A 23,012-nucleotide genomic window follows, 5' to 3' on the forward strand; every position below is an offset into this window, starting at 1 on the left:
AAACTTGTCTAATTCATTAACTCTGCACACAGGTCACCCTATTTTGAGCTCCTAGCCTGTCCTGTGACACTTGTGTAATATGCCCAAGCATGCGAAATGGACATGTGATATAAAATGCACGGGGACGCCATTCCGTGCTTACTGACTAAACACCAGAAAATGGATTACAGTGAGCAAAAGGATCAACCGTGTCCAGGCAACACATTATAAAAGAGCAACAATCCACATGGACGCGACTACAGGCTTAGCGTTACACTGGGACGATTTTTCTCTCTGAACTGGGGAGCTCAGATATCACAAAACGTCCCAGTTAGAAGTCAAAAAAGCCAGATTTAATGTTTCACATGGTGCCATGTTTTATCTACTGCGCTGTTTGGAACCTGCATGGCCTGATTATACACTGTTAGAAGTTTACATAGGGATTTAGCGTGGAAAAACACACTCACATGTGCGCTATCTGCATGGAAGATTTGATCAATTCCTCCATACCAAGCCCCGTGATTGCCTTTTAGACAACTAAGCCCCTCTGAACACGATGACAGCCATCACTGATTGTATAGATATGAATGAAATATTCATCGTATTGCTACATATCTGTATGGCTTTAGATAAAGAGCAAAGCAGATTGACCTACATACTTTCCCAATGAATAGTTCGCTGACAAAATCGGAAGGCTAGAGCTCATGGGAACCGCTGCATGTCTGATGGATTTTTGAAAGAGAGAGAAAAGTAAAGGAGATAGAGACATTTCCATAAGATTAAATATTAGAATTGTGCCAGATTATGTCTGTGCGTCACCAGTTTGGCTGAGTTTTACTATGTTTACAGCATCGTAGTACGGAGGATTACGTCAAACCTAAAAAAGGCTGACCATGAAAAAACACAGACTCCATATAAGTTTCAGTGAGTAAGAGAGTTCTCTCATACTATGGTTTTATGGCTATTTGTGTGTGTGTGTGTGTGTGTGTGTGTGTGTGTGTGTGTGTGTGTGTGTGTGTGTGTGTGTGTGTGTGTGTGTGTGTGTGTGTACATGCTGGGAGTAAATGAAAGCCCTCTGTGTGGATTGGATGCCTCCCAGGTTTTTAAGCCAGTTCTAACTGTACAGTGGGTAAACGGCGGGAACTTGGTTCAAAGGCTTTAAATAACATAGCATTTAGAGATGGATATAATTTGACTTTCCTCATTAAGCCTGTGATTTTGTGCAATGTGATAGATCATAAAGTACGTCCATGTATCAAATAACAAACCCCAAAGTTGGCGTTCTATCCAGGCATGGCATCAATTTGCATTTCAAACTAGAAGTGGAAAACAAACCACCACAAGTATTTCATCTACAAAAAAAAAAAAACTTGTGAAAGATGATTATCTGAGGAGTTGAAATTGGCTCTGACAATAAAGATCTGAATGACAAAACTGCCACACACAGCTGTTTAAGCAGCTATCCCTGGCTAGCACCGTGCTTTCAAGTGCCAAGGAGCAGTATGGGATCAGCGGTTATGGAAATATGATGGTGCAGAAAATCCCACAAGTTCTGGTTAAGCTTATGGCCCATAAGCGTGTGAAGGAGGGGCTGTTGGACGTATCTAAGAAGGATGGCGAGCTCAGCAAGAGTTGTCCGAGTGCCTCTGTGGTATTTCTCTAATTAACTGACTTTTCTGTCTGAGGGTTATTATTAAACTGGGGGGCAGAGGTTACAAATGACTCTCACGAACTGAGCTCAGGCCAGTGGACGTTGGGCTTGCTGTATGTTGTCTTCATGCAGAATCTGCCTTAATTTTTCCAAAATATATATTTCAATGTGCACAAGAGCATTTGCAGTCACTCAAACCTGGAGATATAAAATATATTTAATAAATGTGACCTAGTTTAAAGCTGATGTAATCAATATATTTCCACCAACAACAGGACACTTTTATTGGAATAGGGTTGCTTGTAGTGATGAAGCTAAAGAGAATCATCACCTTTTGAGCTCATTGTTTTGGTTTCTGAGCCCAAAACTTCATTGTTTTCAATGTGATTTCATTCTATTTGTCATATTTCAAGGCTTGGGTAGATGCTGGTAGCCTTTTAAGCTGTATTTTGACACAGAAGTGTTGGCGGTATATCACGGAGCTGACTTATATGACCAAGAAAGAGTTGGTGGTCAGATTGAAGCAACAAAATCACTTGGTTAGGGTTGGGAAAAGATGGTGGTTGAGATTAGTCCTATCAGTTTACTCACATCAGTTGCGTCAATAAATACGAAGGGGTCAGTGCTTGGTGGTTTAGGTTTAGGCAACAAAACTACTTGGTTAGGGTTAGGAAAAGATCGTAAATGACATGACGAATGACTCACATGACAGAAGAACTGAACTTTGACTCTTAGTTTCACACAAGACACAAACACTGGTCTCCCTGGTTAAAGTCCTGTGCTTGCTGGAGCCGTCTACCTCCCACCTGCCGTAAGTGCACTTTTCACGCTATTCATATTAAGTTTGTTACTCTGAATGTTTAAAAACAATGCAAATGGGTTTAAATTGGAGTTGGTTAAAAGTGTCTCCTACACCTAAAAGAGTGCCCCTGGCATCACTATAGTGACACTGTCCAAGTGGCATATTTTGACACCCTGGGAGTGAGACCAAGCTGCTGTTTTTGTCCACTCTCCTCAATCCCACAATTTTGTTTTCAGCAGCAGACATTTTAATCAAAGAAGCTCTAAAAAATGATTGTACACTCCCTGCCCCGCACTAAACAGCAGTCGAGGTTAGCATTTAGCTGACGAACATAGTGGAGCATTTGGTGGAGACCAAAAACAGAGCTGAATAACTAAAGCGAATACTTTCAAGTCCCCATATCGACTTAAAGGGTTTTCAAGATCAGTTATAGCAGGTTCCTCAATAAAATGTGGCCACCAAATGTGGCCACCAACAATGACATATTATGGACTTGTTTGCAAACAGTTGTTATCCAGCATCTGGCAAATACGGAGCAAAATAAGAATGCATTTGGAGTTTCTGGGGGTAAACATTCATAGTTTAATATTCATTCACTTCTTCAACAACTCTTCAGGAAAACATTTGTCTCTTCAGCTGTTAAATGCTCCACTATGTTCATGAGCTAGTTGCTTACTATGTCCATCTGCCGTTTCATGATGGGCAGGTGGTGTACAGTGGGCTTATCAGAGCTTTTTCACTGGAAACATCTGTCTGCTGCAGCTGGATGCAGCACTGATGAGAGTGAACCAAAACAGTTAAGTCAAGAACCATAAGACCGGGGTGGTAATTATCTGTGGATTCATCACCACGAGTGACCGCTTTTGCAAACACATAATTATTTGATTCATTGTTTATATAAAAAAAGGACTAAAGCAGCTTTAACTCCCCAGTGACTATCTCTTTATGCAGCAGAATAAGCACAAAGGCCAAGTTTACACAGAACTAGTGGCAGGCTACAAGGTTGGGGGATTTGGGAAGCAATAGGGGGATGGGTGAGCTGTGTACCTCTCTGCTGAGGATTAAGGTTGAGTATGTTTTCCAAGCCCTCCGGGGATGGTTGTTTCTTTTCCTACATTCCATCTCAGAGCTCCCTCCCAACCATATCATGAGTCATTACTGACTGTAACATTCACTCAATATCAGCCGCTGAATCAGTTACTGAAGCTCTACAGAAATGCACACACGCACAACAGTAGCATTGAGTGTGTGGGGATGGGCGCTGCAGCAGGTTGGGGTCCCTACCACGTGCACAAAACACAGGTTTGAGACCAGGCTGCAACTCTTTCCTGTCATCATCCATTACATATTGAATGTTAGGAAAGAAATGCCATAAAATAATGTACAACTTAGATAGATTTTTGTCAATTTTAACTAGAAAAGCATATCAGTGAGAGGCAAATTTGGTCAAAGTTGCACCCAGGCTACAGTAAAACTTGAGTGTTCCTCAGAATAACAATTTCTCACCCTAGCAAACAATCAATATTTCATCAGAGATTTTTTAGTAGTTCACAGACTCATGAAATGAACATCTGAGTCTCTATCTGGAACACATACTGTATCTTATATTAGTCAACAGCATCAACAAACTGTTCTTTTCCTTTTCAATATGAATCCCTTTACTTTACTCTTTCGTCTTAGCTGCCGCCTGTTCTCGACTCCCGGGCGAGGAAAAGCATTTCAAAGGCGGAAAAAGGAGTCTATAAGACGATGAGACTCGCTGACAGTTGGGACCAATTAGTCCTAACACTCAGCTGCTCCCCGGGGAAAGCCACCCAGCCAGTCACATTATCTGCTGCTTTAGGTCACAGTAAATGCAGCTCTGATCATGGCGGAGGTGGTGGAGGTGCTGCCACTCAGTCAGCAGGTTAGAGGAGACAGTGGAGCAGTGAGGAGAAGTGCTGTCTCTGCCATTATCATCAACTGTCGCTTAAACAACCACGATTGATTGAGGTGTCTACAGTATTGTTGACTCACCTGCGAGCTAAATAAACAGAACAACGTAGCTGGAAGTTTGAAACTTAGCATCATTCCATACTGAAAAAAGAGAATTGTTAACCAATTTAAAATCATTACTTAAATCAGTAACATAAATGAATTAAGTTTTCTCAGGCCGATTTCCAAGTAGTTGTGTTAGTAAGAAGAAGTTTAAGTTTAAGTTAAGGTTAACAATTCTCTTTTTTTAGTGCATTTTTTTTTGTGCTTTGAAATTCAAATATTCATTACAGACAATTAATAAGTTTTGCAAAAACATGCCAGAGGTGTTCCTACATTCATTTTAATATGCTATGCAAATCAGCTTTGAAAGATTTGAAGAATGCTCCCAAGTCAAAGAATTGATAATAGGCTGCCAAAAAGCACAACACTGACAAACTATGTCAGACAATCAAACTAATCTAGACACATTAAGTGAGTGCATGTCTCCGCCAAGGCTGCAATATCCAACAATAGCGAATGTTTAGAAATGTTTAGTCTGTTTCGAGTGACAGATAATAACAGGATGCTAGGATTTTGTTTTATTGAAGTAAGTAGCTCTTAAAAAGAAAATACCATCTCACAGTGTTAACAAATACTTTAAGACATATTACAACACACCAAAAAGTGATCACTTGGGCCTTAGCCCATGGCTTTACTTTCCTCCAAATGTCACTTGAAAAAAATCTATTTTCCAATGTTTGAGCTACTATAGGAAGAAAAAGATGAACAAACACAACAGAGAACTTGCAACCCCTTGGCAGAGGCAATAAGCAAAGATGGATGTTTTTGCAAGGGGAAATGGGAGTTTCATTTCTTGTATCACCTGGATTGTGAGCATTATCAAAGACATCAATGTTGAGAGGCAAGACTGTGCTTCAAAGAAACTGCAGCATCATGAAACTATGGGGTCATTTCTCAAAAATAAGTGGCTGACTATGAGGTAGGAACATGGGCAGATTTTGAGACAATGGACCACTGGATATGCAAAAGGCCCCATCACCTCTCCTACAAGGAGCAGGAAACACAGACATTGTGGTGGGTTTGCTTCTTTTTTGTAGTTTTAAATCTCATTGTAGTCATTTCTCTTTAAAGTACTTTGGCATCTCTTAGGGGTCATTATGCGCCTCTGTCTGGTAGTTACCTGGTATTTTGAGCGACATTTTGCAGCTGAAGGTTCAAAATCAACGAACTACAAAACTGGCTGTATTTTAGCAACCCATCACTGCTTTACATTTTACATTTTTTAAGGCAGCAAACACAGGTGTTTTTAGGTGGCGCATTGCTGTTTGTTCAGGTAGATAGTGCCATGAAAAGCAGCTGTTTTTTACAGACATTGTCGCAGACCCTTTGGGCCCCTTCGTGTCCAGCACCCCTATTCAGTAATGCATCTATGGCTAGGAAACCTATTTAAAACATATATGTAATGGCTTATAATAATTCACAGTGATATAAAACAAATGAAAATTTTCATTAACGAGCCAGAACATGCAGAAAACAGGGGACAGGACACTAGATGCAGGGTCCCCATGAAGTCGCTATACAAATGGAGGAAAAAAGTCTCTGAAAAACTGTCATGTCATCTCATTTTGGTGAGCTCTAGTCCCCAGAAATAAGTAGAACCCCTTCTTAACGTGGACCCATAAGAGGATTATTGCAACAGACGCTGAAATAGAAAATGTTTACCTTAAATGTTCTCATGATTCACATGACATGAGAAAGCAAACAGCTGAAATGATCATAAACAAAGAGTCAGTTTCAAGTTGTTTTACAGCTTTCAGTGAGATGGGTTCTGCATGAAGTCTCACAGTCTGTGTCATCATGAATTGTTCCTCCTTACGTCCTGTCTCTGGGGCCCCCCTGTGGCCTCATGAATCACTCCTGCTCTTTACCCTCAATGGGACGTGTGAGCATTCACTTGCTCAAAACCCCACATACACACTGCTTGGAAACATCTACCTCTAAACTCATATTTTCATCCCCTGAGGCTGTGGCTACGCATTAGGCTCACAGCCCTCGTCCTATCCTTTACGCTTCAGCATTTTAGAAGAGTTTAGCTTCTTATCTGGACAGCCTGTCAAGTGTGTTATTGGAGGCAAACTGAATGCTTCTGCCTAAGGTGTATAAAGAGGAAAAGAGGAGAGACAAGCCACCGCTCCATTCAGACTGATGTAAATAAGAGGCTTCTCCTTTCTCTTTATGGCTTATTGATTTTTAGTTCGATGGCTGGCTGCAGACGGAAACACAGGAAAGAGGGAGGGAGAGATAGAAAGAAAGGCGGAGAGGAGAAGTTACCGAATTCTGAAACAGCAGCATTTTTCTGGGACCCAAAATCATTACTGACTCTTAAGAGAATACCGTGAAAAACACAAACAAAAGCTGCACAGTATGTCTCAAAAATCAGAGCCCCTATAAAACACAATTAAGACAAGTACTGTGATAATTATATTGTCTGGATTTTTATGGTAATGAATAGATGTTTGTTGTGACACGGTGTACTCTGTTAACAAAAACAGCAAAAATCTAAACAAAAGAGGGTGAAATCTTTCTGTCAGATGTGGTGAGAAAACACAATTAACTTTTTCACATGCTGACTGGACAATATTCTAGTATTACAGTGAAGGAATTAAGAAGATGATATTTCCAGAGTCAGGTCTGGGCTGTTTTTGATTTGGCAGTCAAGTGAAAAAGCTGCTTTTGGCACAAACACATAGCCAAAACATTCACCACCAAAATATTTACATCAGCTCAAGGAAAAGAGAAAGGTTAATGTATTCAAATAAATGCTGAAGTTTTTCCATGCATGCGATGAAAGGGAATATCTCCAAGATGAGACGTCTGAAAATCTGTAATTTTATCTCCCACCTGTTCATCTTCAGAAGAGATCAATTTGACATGAACACAAAACACAAACACATTTGAGCATGCATTCATGGCACACAGTAAGGACTTGCAAGATCTTGTTGCTGGCATCATGAAAACAGCTTGAGGAGCTAAAGGAGCCTTTTGGTGACTCATATATTATGGACGAGGAACGATCATGTTCGCTGTGCTGGAACAGCTTCAACCTTGGTTTCCTTCTGCTGTTGGCTCTCTTTAAAATGGGTAAAAAGTAAATGTCCAAAATATACATTATAATGTCCCTGCATGCACTTAATAAAAACATACCCGTGCAGAATTCAAGTCCAGATGCTTCTTAATGAGACAGATGTGATAGGTATCGCATAAAAAATGAGTTTGGGAATACTGAAACTACAGATGAAAATATGATGCAAACAACGTGTTTAAAGGTTTACTATGCAGGGATTGTAAATTTGTAAACAATATTGCCAGCAAAAGTGAAAGCCAACTTAAATTCTCTTTGGATTTTTTTCGGCAGACAACTATGATAACACCAAAAGACAAAATCATCAACACTTTTAAGTGCTATCCATATCATAGCATAAGGTGCTGCATCCTCACACACAGAGGTTCAATTATTTTTCATAGCTTGTTCATAGTTTGTTCAGTAGATCAATACTGATAGGCACAAATGATCTGTGAGCCCAGTTGGTTCGGAGTGAGCTTTTTATGTCTACATACAGAGCATGTCCTCTTCCACGGAGCCACCATGATGTTCTACAGTAGCCCAGAATGGACAAATCAAGCACTCACTTTAGAGAGGACCATTTGCGTTTTCACATCAACTACCTACATGCTTAGCACACAGCAAGTTTCGGTTGGTTGCAATCTGCACTCACACTCACCTGTAGACACCACTGAATCCTACACGAGACCTTTAATCTAAGAGAAACCATCCATCCTGTCTGAAACATGCTGCTCAAGAATCTGCTCACTGAAGGATGTGAAGCTTAATGTGGTCAAGCACAAATTCCCTGCAGTAAATCTGGTGGTATTTCAACCTATAGAAAGTAATGTGTTATACTGATGACTCCCTCTCTGCCATATAAGCTGCACAGTGCCCAAATTTATGCTCAAAACGACTATTTCATTTTTGACCTTTAACATGTCAAAATGCCATTTGTCTAAGCGCTCTCAGGGGGATTGTGAATAATCTGTGTGTGTCTGCGTTTATATCTGCATGTGTGCATGTCTGTGTGTACACGAGCTTGCCAAGAAAGTAGATTTTCGTTGGAGGTTTTCACCGCTTGAGTGTCTAAATCAAACTGACAGCTCTCAAATGACATATTAGCGTCCCCATAAATTTACATACTTTTACCGGTGAGTATCATTCCACTCAACATCACGAATGCACAAATCATTACAATTATATCATGCGTTGTAAATCCAACTAGTTGAGCCATGTGGGACACATGGTGGGAATTTTACAGTGGCAAAATATGTCACTCATAACTCACAGAATATGAAACCTAACAAAAGTTTATCCAAAGCATGACCTCATCCCAAATGCATTCTGTCTATTAAAACCAGTAATTTAAAAACTCACTTTAATCTCTACATCTTTATAGCCAATGTCTGCATAGGCAAGACAGATTAGGCCAGTCAGCCATGCAACGCTCCACAGATCTTCATTAATGTGGAATTTCTTTCATTCCTCGTTGAGCATCTCTTGAGTTCCTCGGCTGCACGGCAGGAGGCTTGGCCAAGTGCTTGGATGGGAAATCACATATGAATATGAATGCTTTTTCCAAACTCCAAGTCATGAGAACGGTTGTAGGGATGAGTTTAAAGCAAGTGACAGTGCCATGTACTTGAGTGGGCGGAAAATAGCTTGTGGGAGGGGGGGGGGTTAGGAACTATTTAGAAAGATAGAAAGACCACCAAAAAGGTAAAGATAGAAAAAAAGAGCAGAACAAACCCAACAGATATTACATTTTATATGCAAAGAGACACAAAATTGCTAAAAAGTGATGCAAAACAGCTGTAAATAGACATAAACTTTTAAAAAAAAAGAACAAAGTAATAATCATTAACAGTTGATGGTGGCTAAATAAAAATGAATGGTGCTCAGACGCAGGTTCCGTAACTGCATCCACTTCAGACTACTGAGAAGCAGACTAACACTTAAAAAGAATCTTGAAAAAATCGTGAAATAACCAAGCTTTGTGTGTGCACTACGAAAAGTGTCAGTAGTGAACGAAAAACAGCTACAAGTGAACTGCAGTGACAGCAAACATCAGCATCCATGTCACAACACAACAGGAAGTCCTCCAACTGCACACATAAATGCAAGCAGGCAGGCACACAGACACACGTGCACAGCCACACAAACACGCGAAGCTTCAGTCAGCAGCACAGATCTGCTGAACCAACAGCACGGGCCACAGCCGGGACAAACACAGGACAGAGATAAGGATCTGACGCAAAGGGACACAAAGTGATGGAGACACAGAGAAGGGCGCATGAGGGCACTAAATATGAAGCTGGAGATAGAGGGGGGGTAAAAATAAATCAGAGCTACCACGCTGTTAATGATGGAGGCAAAGATGCAAGACCATAGATGAAAGACAGTGTTGAAGGAGCTAGTCTGCAAGATATGAAGCCATGCTTTATGGCTCTGGTGGTCTCAAGACAAAAGATATTCTTTAGCTTCACTTCTCTTCATTATGCTATGGCCCAAATGCTCCAACGGGAATAATGAGCTCAAATCTTTATGGCTTTCCTCTATGGCAATAATACGAATTAACAGTCCTGTTCCTCAGCTAGAAATAGCATTGACTTGAGGCTAATTGTAATAAATTGCACAAAAAATAACTGCAGGCAATTGCAGACAGCCCAGCTTATGGGAAACAGAGAGTTATCTCTATTTTTACTGGAGGATAAGGGTATTCTCATGACACAACATCTGCTGTTTATCCACTAAATTTCAGGCCCACGTTGGGAAGAAGAGGGATTCTGTAAGTGTCATTTAGAAGCAAAAGTTTCCACAACTTCTTACTGACAAGAGTAAAAGGTCTCACTTGACAAGAGTCAATCACATCCACCAGGGGCCAGATGCATAAAACTGTCTGTTCATCACTGAAATTGTGTGTACAAACCGAGGCAGAAATGTGCATACGCATTCTTTTCATCAGATTTCCAAAGCAGTGTGTACGCCAGATTCTGTTTTATAAATCTCAAGTTCTCAAGTTTGCACATTCTCACTGTATATTCCTCCAATATAAATAGCAGTTTATGTTTGGGAAAAGGCGTACGCATGTTTTTTGTGTGTACACATTGTTAATGCATCTGGCCCCAAAACTGCTGAGCAACTCCAAAGTGCAATGACACAACTGTGGGTCTGTGTCTCCCTGAGTTAATTCATCAAACGTGTCTTTTCAGCAGGAAAAGCAACCTAATTAGAGCACTGGCACACATTTTTCTGATTGGCTTTCAATTTCAGAACTTGGGTCAGAGGTTGGTCTGGCCCACCCCCTGTCTGAAATCTGCCCTGACCCTTTGCCATGTCACAGGTTTGTGTACACACGTTTCAGTGTTTGTATCCAGTCGGGACTGAGCTGGACCCCCTTTGGTGTGTTTCCTGTGCTGTGCGGTCTCCCTCAGCACACCTCCCGCTTCCCCAAGGTGCTGATGAAAAGACTTCAGAGGCCTGATTCATCTGGGCTAAGGCGTCCTCATTGAACTGATGAACTCACTCAGAGACGCAGAGACGCTCCGGGTGCCGGGGAGGCTGATTAAAGAAAGAAGGGGAGGGAGAGGAAGAAGAGTGGGGGAGAAAGAGAAATGTATAGAAGGGAAGAGGAGAGAGAAAAAAAATCTTCCTCTCTTGAGGTAAAACTGGTCCTTCAATCTCTGCTGCCCCTCTGCTCTGAGTGGAAAAAGGAGGGGGCTTTGGCCAAAAACTCAACAAAAAAAGTCTGATCTTCATTAAGAAGCACAAAGAACATCAAAGACCAACCCCAAACCTCTATCAGTCAGGAGCACCCACAATCCCCGTGATATTAAAACTCCCAGGCGCCATTTAGTGTCAAGTTCTGAGGCAGGCGCAGGGGCTCGGGTGACTCAGGGGTTGAGGGACTTTAAGGTCCCAAAGGTCAATGGAAAGTTTGCGCTAACTTCTCCTCACCTCAGTGATTGGCTGCTGCTGCTGAATAAGCTTTCTGCTGGACGGATAATAACTAGCAGCTGTGGGTAGATAATGGTCACTAACAGCTGTGAGACACTTAAAAGCATTTTAAACTTGAAAACACATGACCTAAAAATGGGAGCTGACTGAACTGGTGCGAAACATTGTTCAGTAATGTAAAACCACTTTTAAACAAATCAGTCTCATAATCTCAACAAACTGAGTTTGATCAACAACTGTTAATTCATATTTGCAGGGCTCACTGGTCAGCTTTGCGTTCCAGTCACATTTATTCTCTCACTTTGAAGCTGAATCAAAGTCAGTTCTTCATGTGCCACATGGTCCTTTCAGCTCCTCCAGTTAAGTTAAGAGCCACTTTCAAACGGTGTTCATGCTAATATAAAGGTAGAGCATCTAAGGCTACTCTCAGTGGCTGTAAAAGTAAGCAGCATGTGCACAGGGAGTGAAGTGCATACTAATCTTTATCATGGTTATGTCTGCTTAAATATTTACCAGAGAAAAGACATGAGACATGACATCCCCTAAATAGTCAACCATAAAATAAGGGATGCTGAGAAATAGAGAAATACATTTACAATGTTTCTCAAAAAACATAATTTGGTGAGTTTACACCAATGTTTGAATATTTAAAATAAGACACAATGAACAAATTATGATACAAAAGTCTAAAAATGATGACTAGAACTTTTAAGTCGTCTTGACTCAATATTGACAATAACTTTAAAGGGGATTCGTTGATTTTTTAAAATATTTTTTGGTCACCTGGGTGCAGTGGAACAAGCAGTTAACACAACACTGATATAATATCACAATATGAAATAGTTATTGTGGCAAAATTGTTAGCAAACAGTTGCTTGTTGACACATATCGCAGGTCAATAAAAAATCTGATATTCATGTAATGGCATATACAATAAATATACCCAAATATTTGACGACTGAAGTATTCTTTTTTTGGGTTAATTTTTTCACTCCCAAAAATCGGTATCATCATCGGCCCCAAAAATCATTGGCCCTCTTCATGACGACAGATGCCCTTCACTTTGCACATTTGAGTCATTGTTTACAAGAAAAAACTGATTGGTGCAGCTTTAAGTTCAAGGTAAAGTTATTTATACTATTAAAAACGTTTTTTCCAGTGCAGGATGATCTAACAGTTTTAATATCTTACATTATATTAAAAAAAATGTTTACCTTTGTGAGAAAACCGTAGAAAGAGAAAGCAGAAACCTGCATTATAAGAAAAGAAAACCGAGTAAATCTCCACTCAGTTTTCTGTAGTTGCACTATTAAAGCCCTCTGCTCACCCTGGAGCTGATTAGCTAAGACTGTCAACTCCCTGTACAAATGTGCTCTTAACCTTTTCTCAAGAGAGGCATCTAGGAAACTATGAAGAGTTCACATCGCATGGCTGTGTCTTAGGGAGACTATAAATGCTGAGTATACATTCCACCCTGGTGGTCTAAAATATACAGCTGGTTAGACTCAGGTCACAACAGCACAGGATGACTGAAGGGGCTGTTTCTATCACGGACGCAGCAGGCATCAAACACACACCGATAGCTCCGCTTTCATCTGGCCGTGCTGGGACATGAACCCAATGGCTTGAGAATTAGCAAAGTGCAAAAACGTTCAATAAACTTCATCAGAGCGCAGGACGCTTACACGCAAATAGACACATGCATCTGTCTGTCATTATCTAAGTTTACAAGCAGTTATGCTGTGGTTCGAAGTGACGGTTCAAACAGAGGACAGCAGACAAAACTCACGCTCTAATTCATCCTAATAACAAACTGAAATGTCAAAAATATCATCTTGCCATTGTTTTATTCATTGTGTTCCAAGATTACTTGCAACATAAGCACTATGAATCAAAATAGAAGACAACAGAAACCACAGAGTGTTTCATCTGGAGGTTGGGAAAGTATCTTTTAGGCTGACTATTAGAGCGATTGAACAAGAGAAGCGGAGAGTAAAGGACCTTGCTGACCTTGCCAAAAAGGTCCGATGATTGCTGCCCCTCTTTAGACAGCCAGGCTCGGCCATTAAATCTCTTACACAACTGCTGGCCTTTGCAGTGGCTCCTGACAGCCAAGTCTGCATCATCCGTGGTGTTTAGCTTCTCATACATAACAGAGAGGCGGCACATCATATTTGATTGTTAAATATCACTGAGTCTCGCCTCCTCCGCCACAGCAGCTGGAAGAGCTCTGATAAGCTAAATGGAAAGGTATGTTAAGCGAAGGGCTGGGGAAGGAGACGATGCGACAAAATCATCGCAGTAATCAATCAAAGTAAGGAACAGACTATGTACATATGATTTTCTACACTGTATCTACACTGTAAAATGTTTAACTGAATATTTCTAATGAATAACTTGCTACTAGTTGCATTAGGGTCACAGTAAGTTACTGTATCATTTGACAGTAATTTATTGTAGAAGATTACAGTTAAATCCTGGAAATAATTAATAGTGTAGAAAGTTGTTGTGTTTATTATCAGGATTTTACAGGATGTAAATGTAATATGGATATAAAGATACTTTGACATTTCCAGGGTTTTTCAGGATTTAAGTGTAATATTTCACAGTTACTGTAAAATGTGATTATTTCCAAGGTTTTACAAGACACAACTGTAAACAATAAATTACTGTAAAAATAATACAGTGATATAGATACAAAGATACAGTGACTATTTACAGAGTTTTACAGGATGCAAATGTAATAAACAGTAAATTATGGGAGAAATGACACTGATATGGACATAAAGATGCTATGATTATTTCCAGGGTTTTATGGGATGCAAGTGTAATTTTTCACAATAAACTACTGCAAAAATGATAGTGATATAGATACACAGTAAAATGTTTCACTGTACATTTACAATAAATTACTAGCTACTTGTTGCATTAGTTTAACAGTAAATTTCTGTAGCATTTTTTATAGTAATCTATTGTGAAATATTAGAGCAACATCCTGTAAAATGCTGGAAATAATTAACAGTGTAATTGGTAACATTTCTGGAAAAAAGAGACCAAATTTCTGTCAGTGCCATGTTCTTTAAATCAAAAAGATTGACCTACAGAGAATGACTGGATTAAAATGTAGGTGGCTCGACATAATAGAAAAGGCTCTTAATTAAAAAATCCTTTGTCTTCAGATTAAAGTTTGGATCAAAGGATCAACAGCCGTTTGCTGATGCCAGCACCACACTTATTGGCATGCTTCAAAGACTTTCCAGGGAGCAAAATGGATTAGTCCAACTTGACCTGAAAATTCACAGGAAGTGCCAAAGAATTTCTTTCACACTGCACCGCCTGTATTCATTTCCTCATTTTCAAATAATGTTGCTGATAAAGTTTTCCATAGGAAGTTTGCTGATAAAGCAATAGGTCGCCGCTTGTTCTGCCACTCATTTTTCTCTGTTATCATCAAAAATAGAAGTTGCGACCACTTGGAACGGATAACTGCTGTGTGACTGCAGCTGAGGGTGTTCTGGAGGAAAACGTGTTGTCGGGTAATCACAGAACTTCTCAGCGTTTTCAAGATGTATGCTTTCCTCCTACAGGCCCCTCGCTGCGACCGCACCCAATCAGTGGCGTCCCATCCTCTTATAAACACCCACTTGTATCCTCGCAATAAACCTCCCATTCATCACATTGACAGCAGCGGCTTGTGGGTATTGACTGGGAGTGGATTCTTTTCCCATCCACAAGCTCACTTATCGAATTAGATACTGAAGCAAAATGTTTGGAATGTTTAATGAGTGGTGTCAGATGGCTTGTTTTTACCTAAGTGAGCGTAAATGACTTTAAATCAGGAGGAGCTTATTAAATACAGTGCGTTACTGGGAAAATGTGTTCAGGCTTGTATGCTTTTGGGTTCTCTATCAGTTATGTTGAAATAATTGTGTCCACGTTTGTACAGATGATGTGTCTGAGCAACCCAAGCTTCACACAAAATATTACTCAATGGCAAACTGACAACACACACACACACACACCTACATACAGTCACAGACATACATGCAGATGTTGTGGTGGTTATACACATTTCTTACAACTTAAAGGAATATTTAGGGAGATGCGCTTTCTTGCCAAGAGCTTCGTCGTCACCATAAGGGTAAAACAAAACATAGCTCTATATAAGACACCAAAACATTGTTTATGGATTAAACAAACAACATAAATGTATTAATTAGTGAGCTTAGAGGGGCTGGCTGGGTAGATTTTGCCACCAAAGTGACGAGAATAAATGTCAGCATTTTAATATTAACAAACGAACTAAACATTTCTTTATGTTTCAGTTTTCAGTTTTATGTTCTAAAAATGCTGTGGATACGTGTGGTTATTCCTAGGCACAACAACCACTTGGTTATGGTTAAGAAAAGTTCATTTTTGGCTCAAAATATGTTTATGGTGGCACAATTATGGCTGGAAATGCTGCAGATGTCCGCCAAAAAACCAACCGCTTTTAGTGGCACAATCGCAACTGGAAACATAGCCAAAGTCTTACTAAGAAAAACTCTTTTGATGGCACAATCCCCACTAGAATGCTGCTGCTGCCATGCTAAAAACAACCACTTTTGGTGGCAAAATTGGCACAAGAAATGCCACAGATGTCTCGCTAGAACAATCACTTTTGGTGGCACAATCGCCACTAAAAATGCCACAGATGTCTCGTAAAAAACAACCATTTTTGCCACTGGAAATCACCACTGGAAATTCTGTTTATGTCTTTCTAAAAAAACAACTGCTTTGAGTGGCACAATCGCTGCTGGAAATATCACAGACGTCTCTGCAGTCTGCAGTGGTCAGCAGTTTGGCAGTCGTCTTGTCAAGGTGTCACGCCATCTACCATCTCCGCCTCCGCCTCCCAATCTGCATATATATATGTAATCCCGGCTATTTCATTTTGGTAATGTTTATATATTTTGTATGAAATGTAGAAAGTTAATTCATCCATGGTTTGCAGAAACTCTAAATGCCAACTCTTTCTTTTGCAAAATGGCCAGTGACAAAGCCAGATGAGCTGTTCAGTTTTCTTTGTGCTAAGCTAAGCTAAAGGGCTGTGGCCTCATATTTACCATGCAGGTATGAAAGTGGCATCAATCTTCTCATCTCATCAAACAAGGTTAAAAGTGTCTTTCACAACGAACAATGAGGACTGCAGACAGAGAAGTTCCTTTGTTTAAGTGTGTGTGTGTGTGTGTGTGTGTGTGTGTTTGCCGACCTCTGTGGCAGTGACCCAGATCTTTTGATTGATTTGTTAAGTCATTAAAATCTCAGCTAGTGAATAAAAGACTTGTCGTCAGCATGGAGTTTAAAGATAAACCTAATTATCAGGTGCCCACACACACACATACACACACAGACACAAACTTAATATTAAGCATCGGCGAACAACTTTACTCACATAAACACTGTCTCATTTTCTCCCCCACATACCTATTTGATATTTTCCTTTGAACATGACCTCGCCGCAACATCAAAGGAGAGGCTATTTGACTTCTCACTCATCTGTGTCCAAGTCAATTTTTTGGTCCCGTTGCACCTCTGAGAAAACAATGTCATCGAGACTGGCATCATGCATCATTAGTGCTCAGGGAGAGCGTGCAGAGAAAGTTATTACACCCTGTGTCCCAACAGCACAGAAATACAGCCAGATTGTCTCTAATCACCAATAAAGGAGCACAGATATTTCAAGAGCGCTGCTCTGGGCGGATGAATGACAACAGTGCAGAGAGCTGTGGCACCCTTTGGGAGTCATCATTTTAACATTGTACATTTCCATCTGTGTATTATCAGGCCTTAGATCCTTCCAGACTTAAGAGGACTATAAACAAGATAGAAGTGTTTGTTTACTCCTCAGCTGATTCCACAGGCGACAATAGACGAAGAGTAGGAAAGACAATGGCGTGGTGTCTAGTGGCGATGTGAGTGAGTTCTAGCTCAGCTTCAGCAGCCAATAAGAAGCTTTAAGAGCCTGGTGCTGAGAGGACCGTGTCAATTGTTGTTGCCGAACAGGTGAACTTCATTATTTCCCTTTTCTTCACATAACAGGTGGTGAAGTTTCGCACTGACATCATGCACTGAGTTCATTCTGCTGCAGTTTTGAGGACACTATAGATACTTCATCACATCTTCTTCAGGAAGGAAGTCAAGAGGGGGAATCAATGAGAACAAAAACTGTATAAAAAAAGAGGAAAACATCTGGTTCCTCTCCACAAAGCACGGGCATCCCGCTGCTGAAGATACAAGAGAAGTCAGGGGAGGACGGATAATTCATGAGGCACACAAAGTTTCATGATGCATAGCCACTCAGTGAGACAGAGATAATGACTCAACCAGGAGTGATTCCAGCCATAAGATACTGCGCTGTATGTTACACTCCTATTGTAAATATGTTGGGGTTTTTTTGTCTTTTCAAAATATCATGTCCCTTTGAGTTCCGTTCTCGAGAACGACCTTTATGTTAAGTCCTTTCTCACAGACGCTGGATGACGGAATAAAATGTCAGAAGTCAGAAAATAGTATGCCATTTGTTTTTTCTTCTTTTTTTTTAAGAGTAGGCCAAAAAGAAACAGAGAGCACTTTCACTTGTGAGTACGTAACATTAAAGCCGGATACAGTGAATAAAGTGGCTGCAAAGATATGAAAAGGTCAGCAGAAAACGGATGAAATGTGAGAGTGCCGGAGATTAAATACACACTAATGTCTTTTAAAAGACGGACCTACAGTACATTAGGCTCTTCTGCAATGTCTGTGAGCCTCTTGATTTCTATTTTCACTCTGACCTTTTCAGCATAACAGTCTTGACAAATTCAAAGACAGAGTATAATAATGTGTCAACTCCAGCTTCATGAAAAAGCTGAAAGAAATATTGGTGAGCTTATTGCATTGAAAATATCTTTGAAAACAAACCTCATGCGGACAAGCTGTGTGATTCCCTACAGTACAGGAAAGTACGCTCAGTATTCAAGCAACAAAAAACAAAGTGGATATCAACTCAAGGTTACTGCCTTATATCAGAGCAACATCCCCATTTAAAGCTAGAAAAACAACCGCATATTACTCTCGGGCACACAAGGCCACAGGGTGCCCTTAAATCTACTCTCTAAGGGGAACTTAAGAGCCCTTAAGGGACAGGCTTTTAATCCGCTGTGAAAACAGCTGTTTAGCGTCTCAGGGGCCTGGCTATTTCCAGAAGGATCATCTCAAGTGCCTATCGAATGTGATCAGCATCTTCAACAGGACAGCATACCCAGCGTGGCATTTCACACCTCATCCGAGTGGACAGGCACTCACTAAAATGATTACATTAATAGCAGTGAGTGAACTATGTATAGAAAATATGTCTTAAGAAATTAAGGCCATGCTTTCTCCTCACCTTCACTACTATTTTGATGTGTTTTCAAAGAGAATTATAAGCTGAAAAGACAGCGCCTGCCCCCGATTTCTAAGGCTTGACACTGGCACAGACGCCACCTGCATTCCTGAGCTGCTGGTAAAGAAGCACGTTCTGTGCGACTCCAACACAGCATTCACCATTTCCAGGAAATCACATAGGGACTGCGAGTATGATAGCACGGAGCCATGTTTATGTTTCTCCTGGACATCCTGACATAAGGGCACTGATATGTGATTACAGCATTTTTAACAAGAGCAAAGTGGAAACTCAGCTCCAAGTATTACAGGGCCAGTTGAGTCAGCAGCATTGCAAAGTGTCTATTTATTATGATAGACTGTTGCTGCGATGGTTTGTTTGGACCCTTTTGTTTTGCTAAGCGTTTTATAATAGACATGTAACAAATTTTGTGTTATTTAAGAGCTGCTCATTATAGTCAGGTCAAACAAGGTATTGCATCCAAATATGCAAACACCATTCATCTTTAATACACCAAAGATACCACCCAGCTGTGTTAACTGAAAGCTGCAATCTGTATCTTTGCTAAAGCTAAAGCAGAGCATGTGATTTCTGCTTGTTGTTATTGTGCTACACATAACATGCGTGCAAATATCTAATTTATGGCTGTGATGAGGTAAGAGGGCACTAGAGTTGTTTACTGGACAGGTGTGACCCGACACTCCCAGTCAACAACACCTCTAAATACCAAACCACATGCTTGGAATTTGAGACATACCACAGTAAATGTGTGGGTTTTGATGTTTAAACATGTTCACAATTATGGTCACATATCTAAGTCAGGTGTCCTTTTATGACATTTTATCTCATGTGCTTAGTATTTGTCATTTGTTTCTGCTTAATCCTTTTATCTGTTACAATAATTCAATTTAAGTCTGCAACTAGCAATTATTTCCATAATCAGGGCTCTCAGGTAGCCTGTGGTCAAATCCATAGACCTTTTGTAAACTTGATTGACACGTCTCCATTTACTCCCACTGCAAAAATGACGCCAAAATATCCTGGATTTGGCTAATGCCATCTTAAACTGGTGAAATCATTTGGAGCCAACATCAGCTAAGTACCATTCTCTGTGGTATCAAGTTACCACCCATACAATTGTTCAACCAATTTCAAGCAGTGCCATTGGTCACGAGCACACACAGAGCTGTCAATCATGACGTAAAACCATTTTTCTAGCATTAAATACCTAATTATAGCCAAACTTATGAAAAAAAAACAAACACTTGAACATACAGTTTATGGTTAAAACGCATAAAATATAACTGCAGCATCTCTGGTTCGACTGCAGGAGATGACTTTGTTCCATGTTATATCAAAGAATTAACAGATGAATTATTTGATCTTGAAGAGAGTGACATATCCACAACAATTTCCTTACAACTCAAGATTACATCTTTAAATTGCATGTTTTGTCTGTTCATAAGTTCATAACACAAATGTATGTCTACTATCACATGAGTAAAAAGACAGAAAATCCTTACAAATAACAAGCTGAGGCTAGCTGAGGTTTAGTAGTTTTGCTCGATAAATAACTGAATAAATTATTTATTAAATCAATGGATGATCAAAATAGTTTGGGGTTCCTTTTATCTGTTGAACAATCCATTCACGAATCGTTGAGGCTGTAATTACAGTGACATCAAATCCAGCCCTAATTGCTGCTAATTACTAATCTTTTAAGCAGTAACATTTCTCATACAAAGAAAATGAATGTATAGCCTATTGAGGGCAAAGTGACGTCCCATCCCACAGTGAAATGACAGCAGAAGCAGATGGCTCTTGAAAGGGAGTCATGGGATGACAGAAAATTTGGACTCACAACAAGTCAATTTGATTAAATTGGCCTGTGGACAAAGAGACATGACAGACTTGAATTAATGGAGAAAGACCAATGGAATGAACTCCACTAACAACATCAGTTAACAAAACTTCTTGGCAGAGAGCTTGAAGCTGTTTCTTCTGAAGATCGACTTGGTGATTGAGTTGGATGTTGAAGTGCTCCACCCTCTCCTCATGAGAATTGTTACCAGACTGATGGGAATAGAGCAGGCGATATCTGCAATTCTGCCATCCAATCAAGGCTGCGTATCCCCCTCCAGAAACGGTTGACATAATCTTCATATATGGCTGGAAACCTGAGACGATAAACATCACAGCTCGGAGTGCAGCTGTCCAGGATGTAAAGCAGCTTACTGAAAGACGTATCATTGTTTTACTCATTGAATGTGCAGCACTACTGTCAGCCATTCTACTGCATGATGAAGCCCATATTTAACTCACTATGAGAACCTTTCATAGACATGTTAGCATTTCCATGTAGCAACAATTAAGACAATGGACACTATTGCTCAGACTTTCTCTCTATAATTTTACAAATTCACCTTAATGCAGTGCAAAAGGAGAAAGGTTAAAGTAATAATCTAGCACATTTATATCTAGTTGCTATGCAACTGGTACAACACAAGATTAAACATATGACCTGTTCATGAAAGCTTTTACGAGGATTTTCCTGGAAAACATCCTTTGGCACAATTATTGTGTTTTTCCTGTCAGCCAGCATTAGCAACTACAAGGAAAAGTTGGTAGCATGGATAGATTACTTAAAAGGCCTACTGGAGACAGGCCCAGGGGCCCAAAGTGTCAGGGGCCACTGAACTTCACAAAATGCCGCTCAAATTAGCATGTACTATCCAGAAAGAGACACAAAAAGACCACAAAGAGACGCAGCTGCAAAGAAACAGAGAGACTCACAACATTTATGAATAGCTACACCTATTAGGAGACACAACACAACACAACACATACAAACAGGTGTAAAACAACTAGAAAGAGACTTATATAGACTACAAAGACACTCAAAATGACTACTAAGAGATGTCAAATGACTACAATGACACTCAAAATGACTACAAAGAAACATAAAACTACTAAACATGCCAAATGACTACAAAGACACACAAAACAACTACAGAGTCTAACATGACTACAAAGAGCATCAAAAAGACTACACTTGGAGACACCACACACAGACCACACAGAGATGCTGTTACAAAGAAACAGAAAGAGGCTCTAAACAACTATGAATAGCTGAACAACCACAAGGATACACGAATAACTGCAGAGAGGTGCCAAACAACTACAAAGAGATCCCAAACAACTACAAAGAGACTCAAAATTACCTCAAAGAGACACAAAACAACTACAAAGAGATTCAAAATAACCACCATGGCTAATTATGAGTACCACAGCTAAAAATGCTGACTTCATCAGTTCTAAAATGACCCTGTGGAAAAGGGATGTCACAGTGCCTTCTGTTGTTTAAGACAGAAGTTATGACCATGTCTCCTAAAAAATGTAGATGTTGCAGATTACTGCTTTAACTCGTGTTATATGAACAAAATTACCATCAGGTCTCCATCAAAGCTGCTTTGACTAACAAACTATTCACATCTGCTATAGTATTCCCTCTAGGTCACAGCAACATCATTAGCAACATCACAGCAGTCTTAAAATGAATGGAGGAGCCACTGTTCTGCTGCTATCCATCCAGGTGCTATTTGTGTTTCACATGTCTAATATGAGAAGTGAGTGGGTATTAAAACTTGACGATGCATCCCTCATAGCATGGGCTGATTACAAGCCACTGGACCCCTTGGCACAGATATGCAAAAGGCCCCACCACCTCTCATCCATAAATGCAAAATACACCAACTTTGTGGTGGTTTTGACTCACTTTATTTTTCTCTCTGTGTCAATTTTGTGCTACTCTTTGTCTCTTTGTAGTCGTTTTGAGTTATTTTGCCTTTTATGGTCTTTTTTGCCTTTGTGGTCATTTTAAATCTATTCCTTGTCAGTACATATTAATGTGAGTGACCTTTTGCAGGTGAAGGTCAGGAGGGCTCCTGACACTTTGGGCCCCTGGGTCTGTGCCTGGTAGGCCTGTTTGGTAAACCATCTGTGCCTGAGTGGACAATATGGCCAGAAACTTGGCCGTGAACCAGGAATGGTTGTGAGGTAGTGGACGTGAGAGTAGTGTGTGCGTGTTTGCTAGTGTGTCCATCAGAGAAAGAGAAGACGCTGAAACTTGACCCCA

The 23,012-nt window shown here is 40.2% G+C and overlaps 1 protein-coding gene across 2 annotated transcripts in view; it reads right to left on the minus strand.

Annotated features, from left to right (window-relative positions):
- The window catches only part of LOC121960821 (sickle tail protein homolog), a 136,231-nt gene that overhangs the window by 111,103 nt on the left and 2,116 nt on the right, over positions 1-23,012 (minus strand). The window lies entirely within an intron of this gene.

This window comes from Plectropomus leopardus, chromosome 21, assembly GCF_026936395.1.
Source record: "Plectropomus leopardus strain MGB_pleo_1.0 chromosome 21, ASM2693639v1, whole genome shotgun sequence".
NCBI lineage: Eukaryota > Metazoa > Chordata > Actinopteri > Perciformes > Serranidae > Plectropomus > Plectropomus leopardus.